The sequence below is a fragment of the Bidens hawaiensis genome, unplaced genomic scaffold (genome assembly GCF_021521415.1).
Source record: "Bidens hawaiensis isolate Kalapana, Puna unplaced genomic scaffold, B.hawaiensis_p1.1 tig00032160_1, whole genome shotgun sequence".
NCBI lineage: Eukaryota > Viridiplantae > Streptophyta > Magnoliopsida > Asterales > Asteraceae > Bidens > Bidens hawaiensis.
The window spans coordinates 76,124-85,435 of NW_027495468.1; positions in this window are offsets into that span (position 1 = coordinate 76,124).

The following is a 9,312-nucleotide window of genomic DNA, read 5'->3' on the forward strand; positions in this document are numbered from 1 at the left end:
GCATTTATCCCGTAAAAGTTAAACGAACAAACATGATATGTTCATGTTTGTTCGGGTCGTTTATTGGCCAACATGAAGTAAAAGAGAAGGTTATTAATAATCATGTTGCATGTGTAAAACCTTAGCAGTGACATCATTAAAGATATATCGCCTTTCACGATTTCTCCTTGAATTGAATCATTTAGATTACCCAACCAATTGGTGTTGCAGATCTCAGTGGCTACATTAACTCTACATGAAAAATTATAAAAATAAGACACTGCATGTAGTCAATTAGATAAAGGGCAGGAACCAGTAATAATTTATAAAGTTAACAACTCAACACATGAAAAAACAAAGAAGAAAAAAACCTCTTAGGACAACCCCTAAGTAGGATTATATCTCAAACACCACCCAATTCATGAAAAAGCAAAGAAGAAACATGAGTATATTAAACCCGACCCATAGATCTTTTCTATCAAGCCACCTAACCTTATTCAAACACTTACAGTCACTATTAACAAACATATTAAAAAATTTTCTAACAGGTAATAATCATAAAATCCACCAAGTTATTATTCAAATCTTTGTTTCATTCCGGCCCAGCCCATCACTCTTGATCTGCTTTGCTTATCACACCATTTTAATAACGAATAGCTTAAACAATTTACCGAATAGTGTATTCCATTGGACCCGATTGAGCCTTTTTCATCTTGAATTGCATGAGCCATAAAAACGCTTCTTTGAGACCATAACTAAAGTCATGTTGCTGCTTAATGTAACCAAAAATACAGCCCAACTATTGTTTTGAAATATTAGTTAGGTCCAGATGCACACAAAGTAACTTTCCCTATCATATTCAAAGATTCAAAGCCTAAATTAAAACCTTCACTGTGTGTTTAGACACATGTATCGTTCCCACATTGATATTGTAATCCCATTTCAAATTCTTGCTACTTCACATATATAAAGATAAATCGGAGTAGCATGTCCAAATCAACCCATTCAAAGTAACTGATTCAAGATTATCAATCAATGCAAAATTATTACAGAAAAAAACCAACCAAACATAGGGCAATGCATTAGGTTGCTATATAAATGATGTCATGCCCACATACATCTAAAAAATATGCAAAGTGCTCATAAAGATTCAAGGTTGTGTATGTACATACCAAAACATTACAAAAATTCACAAGCATTATTGGCAGCAGTCATCATATGTAAGGTAAAAAGAGGCCCTAAAAACCTACTTTATTGAGTAAAGGTTGACTACAATATTCACAGCACCTTGTCGCGAGTCCAAGGCAATCATCAATTTGTTTCTTGTTCCAAGTCATCTGCGTGTTCAAGAAAGCAGAAAACTATATAATATTAATAATCAAATTAAATTTGAAACACTCACAAGCTTTAGTGGATTCACATATCATTATACTGAAAGGTAATTCTATATTAAAAAATAAAATCACATAATAACTTTTGAAATAAATCACTTTGTAATGGCCTCTAAAACAAATAATATTTATATAGCCTTCTTTCTTACTTGAACACAAAACTAAGCAACATTGCCACAAATACCAAACCGCTTGAACTCAATGTTGTCCTTATGCTGGAGAGAATCTGATATCAAGAATTGTAAGGCCCCGTTACCGGTAGCCCTACTTTAACGTCGGATTTACTCATAAACACAGTTCTTACAAATCAGAGTTAATTAAAACTTTGACGGAATATAAAACGCCAATCATTTATTACAAAACATTTGATCTTTCCTTTAAAACCATAACATGAGACCCCATATTTAAAACACCATTTCTTAAATCTTCAGATGCCAGCCGTCCAATCCATGCCATGTGTAATCCTCATGCCATCTCGATAAACATATATACATGCGTGCATACAAAAAGTCAGCTACGCTGAGTGAGTTCTAGTTAATCACATATCATACTTTACCTACACATATACGTGCCCGAAGGTACGCATTACATATTTAACATGTCCATCATTCTTTCATATATATACATAACTAACCTTACGTTATAAAGATCATTTCGCCCTACATACCTCGGATATTATTAGGGCCCGGTGCCCTCCATCCTCGGATATTATTAGGGTCCGGTGCCCTCCATCCTCGGATATTATTAGGGTCCGGTGCCCTCCATCCTCGGATATTATTAGGTTCCGGTGCCCTCATTGTACTACTCTTCTATATGCAAAAACGGTAAGTTTCATACGTGCATACATCATTAAATATTCATCTTACAACATACATATAACATCTATTCATTTCCTGATAGTACATGCAATCCCGAAGATCGTTCATGTACCGACAAGAAATCATTCCTACATTACACATAATACATATATGGCATACACTTATCATTTTGGATAAGTGTATTAACTAATCACATCGAGTATACACACAGCCCCGAAAACATAACAAGGTATGGAGCTAGAAACTCACCTGAACTCGGTTACATCTTCTGCTACTGGTTATTTCTTCTCGAGTTGTGCGCGTCTAACTGTTTAATAATGGAATATCAAATACTACTTTGGCCATACTCATTGCTACTTAATTAGTCTTACACGTCTAAGCCGGTTTTACTTCATTGAATCATTACCCGGTTAGTTAATCTTTACTCGTTAACCTGTAAGGTGTCTTCCATTAATTAATAAAAGTCCAAGGGCTAATACGTAATTATCTCATTCTTTCTAAGTCCAGGGACTGCTTTGTCATCCTGCCAAACTTCTAGTTCGTTACAGTCCCTTAACGAATTGGAGCTCTTAACGAATGAACTCATTCCTTATGACGAACTGATTATTATAACGAACTGGTCCTTTGGCGAATAGAACCCTTTAACGAACTGGTTATTAACGAATCAGTTCATGTAGCGAATTGGATAATATAATTCGTTATCTCTTTTAACGAACTGGCTAATACGAATCAAGGGTAATTCGTTACCCTTTTTCCCTTAACAAATCGGATACGAACTAGAGCTAGTTCGTTATGCTTCCCTTAGACGAATCAGTTAGCGAATCACCTTTGATTCGTTAAATTCCCGCTAGAGAAATAGGGTTCGGTCAGAACATTCCCTGACACCCCTAACCTCGTACTAGAGATCTCCGGCGCCGCCATTGCCGGAATAGCGGGATCTCGCCGGAAAAGCGAGATCTCGCTTATTTCACCACCGTTTTCACCGTTTTTCTTCCCGTTCAATCCAGATCTGAGCTAGGGTGATCCCTAAGCCCATCTTAGGATCGGTTTATACCCGATTCCATCCGGATCTCGTGACTTAACGGTTTAACGGTATCGGCTCGTCGTTTCGTGACTATATCTAACGGGTTAAGCTCATACAATAATAAACTCATATTACCTCGGGTCGGAAATCGGTTCTTCTTCTTCTTCCTTCTTGGTTTCGGCTTAGAGAGTGAGAGGGAGCTAAGTGTGTGTTTTGGTGGTGTATGGAATATGTGTGAAATGAATGGAAAATGGGAATTAAGGTTTATATAATTATGGATCATGGGCTTAAGCCTATGGTCTCTTCCTTTCTTCCCAAGTCCATAACCCATATCCATTACCCAACACTAGCCCGACCCATACTAGCTTCTACTCTATTTAATTATTAATATTCTAAGAAATTTCAGGATGTTACAAGAATGTAGTATATTTAGAGAACAATAAAATTTATGCATACATACTGATAATATAATCCTTACAATTCATCTTTCAAAAAAAAAATAGCAAACCCGGGCTTCCCCGGTACGCTCCTGGTAAACTCATCTTTGTGTAGCATTTTACTCAAATCATCAAAACAGTAAACCTTCTACAATGTTCAACCAATAGTAAGCAACGGTTATAGAAAAAAGAAAAAAAAGGGCCGGGCAATAAACATAGAATCAGTAGGCTCAAAAGAAGATGAGAATTCAATGGTACAGAGATGTTGCCTGTGCACCTGAGCCTAAAACAAATTCCAAAATGCACATTAACATTCAAAACAAAAACCAACATAATATATATAATGCCAGTTTATCATGTACTAAAAAATTAATATAAAACACAACGGGATTCAGATAAAGGATTGAATTCAGCTTCTTTCATTCGAGTGGAATCTATTAATAGAGCTTAAACTCTGATTCAATTGAAATGGATTGGGGGATATAGAACATCGAATTCAATCTATGTAATTATACCGGCGACGATGAATAACTAACGGCAGATGTCTTCAATGATAGGGTATATCAATCGTCGGTTTTCTTCAATGATGTGTTTGTGAGATTGAGATTGTAACCGATGAGAATTGAAGGAAGTAATGAAGTCGCCTGAGTCAAGTAAAAAGGTTGTCAAAAGACTATTCATTAATAGGAATTGATTGAACCAATTATGTAAAGATAAACCTTTTGCATTACAAAGGATGGAAGAGTAATTTCACAAATAGAGAAGCTTCCTTAAGTTGTACCAAAAGCTTTATCAACGAATTGAGGTATTGACAAATTACTTTTGTTGCCCTATTATGAAATGTCGGTTTTGTCCCTCACACACAATTATGAAAAGATGTTTGTGCCCATCACTCTTCCTTTATATATAATATAGATATGATGGAGATTATTATTATAGGTTGAATTTAGTTAGTTAAACCAAACTGGCCGGAATGATTGGATCCGGTGGTGGGTTTTCATGGTGGCCGGAATAATTGGATCCGATGGGTTTCATGGTGGCCGGAATAATTGGATCCGGTGGTGGGTGCAAAAAAGCGTAAACGTGACTGGGCGCCACGTGTCGCATAACGCCACGTGTCGCATAACGCCCAGAGGTGAGGCATTATGACTACACCCTCTGTTTGCAAAAAACCATAACTCTGACTGGGCGCCACCAGAGGCGGAACTACTGGGGTCAGGAGGGTCCCCGGCCGGCCACCCTATCATAGTCGAGATATACAAAGTCTGATGGGTTTTTAGAGTCGACCGTTCTTATTTTCGGAATATAGCAACTGAAATGTAGAGTAAAAGAGTGACAAAAGTGTATATGTGATTTCCTTTTTCCGATTGCCTCCCGGACTTGAAGAGTTGCAGGTGCTAAAATACGTGAAGAAGAAAGGAACTGAGGACTCCTTTTAATATTTAATAATTTATATTTGGGTTAAATTTTGTTTTGGGCCATTTAAGTTAAACCCAACATATACTTTTATTTGTCACAATAAACATCTTTCAGTTATTTATTTATTTTTACCCAGCATGAGTTATGCTTCACAACTGGCAAGTGCTAAACAATAATAGTTCAGATCTTCCACTTGTGATTAGCGGTAGGAGGCTTGAGTTATTCAGTAAAAACCTAACTTCGAATCTCACTTGTGTCAATTTTGAATGAATATTGGCAATGAAGGATTTAAGCTAAGTCTTGTGCAAAGGTTGTCAGTTCGAACCCGGAGTCCACCGAGGTTTTCGTCTCAACGTGTGTTATGCTAAAGAGTTCTGCTCTTGTAGTCTTGTGGTGACACAACGACGACAAAGTGGCAGTCAGTGATATGGTTTATCGGGGAATGCCTAAGCCAAACTCTGAAGTCAGCGTGTGCGACAACATAGTTTGATTAGAGTGGAACATCGGGGCTCTTCAAATGCATACTGTGCGGTAGCCAAAGACAAGAAAATCGTCGTTTTATAAAAAATAGTGAGGAATCATTGCATTTTTTTAAAAAATAAATACCATTTGCAAATATATTGTAAAAACATTAGGTTCTTTAATTTATTTGAACTATTCTATTTACTTTTTTTAACTACATTATATTACTGCTTTGTTTAGATATAATAATATATTCAACCGATATTAGTGAACTTAAAAAAGTTTTATTGACTCTGTGCTTAAAATTATCTGGTTCCGTCACTGGACGCCACGTGGTGAGGCAATATGACTACACCCTCTTTTTTGCAAAAAACCATAACTCTGACTGGCGTCACGTGACGCATAACGCCTAAGACAGGGGTATTATGACACGTGACGCCTGAGGAAGGGGTATTATGACTACACATATTAATATAACCTTTTCATCAAGTTGGTGAAAAAAAATTCTAGAAAGATAAATTTAATCCCACATGAAATGTTGAAACTTGTTTTCCATCTAATTACTTTTGTCATCAAAATATAAAGGATGACTAAGATATGAAATGTGAAAGGTTGTCGCCTCGGTTATTCAGCTACATGATAAAATAGTTGGTAGACAGTAGGAATATTTTAATAGGTGTGATGGGGACTCCATCCCTCAGGATCAACAATAATTAGGAATATTTTAATCTTCATAACGTCTTAATCCTTATAATTTTTTTAATAAAAGAAAAGGAAATGTATTAGCATTATTTTGTATATATATGACAGTCTCAGCTACTCAAAACCACATCTCTCTTTTTGTACCTGATTCCACTGCTGGCCTTTATACTCATTCCAAACAAATACAAAAATCAATGGCATCTTCATCGTCCTCTTCTCACTTAACATCTGCCTCCGTTTCTCAATCATGGAATCATGAGGTGTTTATAATTGAAAGGCAGTCAAAAGTGATCTTTTCATTTACACAATTACAATATTATATACAAATGTGATGCATGAAATAAGGAGATAAGATCTCCTCAAATAACTCTAACTAATAACAAAGTTGACCACATTATCTTTCTTTTTGAATTTCAAATTATGTTGAGTGCCATCCTTTTATCCCCCGTCAAGCGAAAACGGTAGCGGACCAACGCGGAGCATTGTGCGAAAGCGTTCAAAAAGTGATCTTGGAAGACTTTTGGTAAAAATGTCGGCTACCTGAAGCGAGCGTGGTAGGAACAAATTTTGTGTGAAGACGACCTACGGAGACTAATTCACGAACAAAATGGTAGTCGATGTCTATGTGTTTGGCTCGTTTATGCGAAACCGGGTTTTGACTTAAAAATAAAGCACTTTTGTTGTCACATAGTAGAGTCGGGCGATCCGGTGGTAGAGCATGTAGTTCACGTAGGAGATGAGTTAACCAAATAATTTCAGCCGCCGTGTTTGCCATGGCTCTATATTCGGATTCACAGCTTGATCGTGACACAGTTGGTTGCTTTTTTGCACTCCATAAGACCAAGTTTCAGCCTAAGTAAACAGAGTAACCATATGTTGAACGCCGAGTTTCAATGCATCGAGCCCAGTATGCATCTGAGTAACCAACTAAGGTTGTTTTTGTGGGTTTATCAAATGTTAAACCAAAGGATAGGGTGCCCTTGACATATCTTAAAATCCTTTTTACAAGCTGAAAATGTGAAGTGGTCGGGTTTTGAAGAAATTGGCTTGCTTGGTTTACGGCGTATGAAAGATCGGTCAGGTGATGGTGAGGTATTAAAGAGCGCCAACCAAGGAACGATATAGTGTAGGGTCATGAAATGGTGTACCGGTGGAGAGGAATGTATCAGTAGTGTTAAGAGGAGTGGTTGCCGGTTTGGAGTCAAGAAGACCCGCTCGGGAAAGAATGTCATATGCATATTTTGCTTGACTCAAGAAAAGACCGGATGGAGCGTTGGTTACCTCGAGACCAAGAAAGTAACTTAAAGAACCAAGATCATTTATTTTAAACTCATTATGTAGACGATTTGTGAAGTTGCTTATAACATTTGAGTCATTACCGGTAATAATGATATCGTCTACGTAAACAAGTAAATATAGGAGAACCGTGTTGGTTTTAAAAATGAAAAGTGATGGATCCGCTCGACTACATTTGAAAGACAAGGAAGGAACTTAGGCGCTAGAACCAAGCACGTGGTGCTTGTTTTAGGCCATATAACGCTCGTTTAAGCTTGCACACATGAGTCGGGAACTGCGGGTTTACAAATCCAGGTGGTTGTTCCATGTAAACAGTTTCGGTAAGGTGACCGTTTAAGAACGCGTTGTTGACGGTCAAGTTGACGAAGTTGCCAATTATAGATTGTAGCAAGACTGAGTACAACACGTATGGTGGAAGCTTTTACCACTGGACTGAATGTATGGGAAAAATCAAGACCGAGAACTTCAGTGAACCCTTGAGCGACTAAACGAGCTTTGTAGCGATCAAGAGTACCATCTGCCTTATATTTAATTCGGTATATCCATTTGGAACCTACGACATTGGAATGAGTAGGTCGTTTTACAAGATCCCATGTGTGATTGTTCCGAAGAGCCGTTAATTCTTCGTTCATGGCGGCGACCCATTTGGGATTTTTAGAAGCGGTTTTAATACCTTTCGGAACATGTGTGACAAAGAGGGATTGATGTAGCTGATTTGATGTGAATTCGGTGAGATTTGCAAAATGTTTTGGTTTGAAAATACCATATTTTGAACGTGTGGTCATAGAGTGGGAGGGAGGTACTTGTTGGGTTGTTGGAGAATTTTGTGGTGGAGAGGTGGGTGGGGTAGGGATGTTTGGATGATTTGTGGTTTGATTTTCGGTGTGAATAGGAATATGATAAGAATGAGGTTGAGTGTTATTTGGATAAAGTATAGATGGGCATATGGGGCAAGTGGTTGGATGGCTTGAGGTTTGTGAACTGGTTTGAAGAGTTGGGCCATTAGTTAATGGATTTAAGGTTGTATGCTTGTGGGATGATTGGTGTATGGATGTGGTATCAGGAATAGAGTTTTCAAAATTTGAAACTAATAATTTAGTTTCATCAATCAGTGAAGTATTTCTAGAAAAAGGAAACGTGTCCTCATCAAACTTAGCATGGCGGGTTATGTAACCCGTGACGAAATAGGGTCTAAACATCGATAACCCTTGTATTTGGGACTATAACCAATAAATATGCATGGGGCACTTCGTGGTTCTAGTTTATGTTTGGCATAGTCTCTAAGATATGGAAAAACACGACAACCGAACACTTTGAAAGTGGAATAGGATGGGGTTTGATGAAAAAGTATTTCAAAAGGGGATTTGTTATTGAGAATTGGTGTTGGTAAACGATTTATAATATAGGTGGCGGAGGTGAAGGCATCAAGCCATAAGTGGGCGGGAGCATGTGCGTTGAACATCATTGTTAACCCCGTTTCGGTTATGTGACGGTGTTTACGTTCGGCACGTCCATTTTGTTGAGGTGTGTATGAGCATGATAACCTGTATTGAATGCCATATTGTTGAAAAATATGTTGGACCCGATTGTTTGTGAATTCCGTTCCACCATCACTTTGAAAAATTTTTACTTTACAAGAGAATTGATTTTCAACAAAGTTTAAGAAAGTGGTGAGTATGTTGAAAAAATCGGATTTTGCTTTTAATGGATAAAACCAAATAAAGCGTGAGAAATCGTCCACAAAAATAACATAATATAAATAGCCATCGGACGATAATATGGGC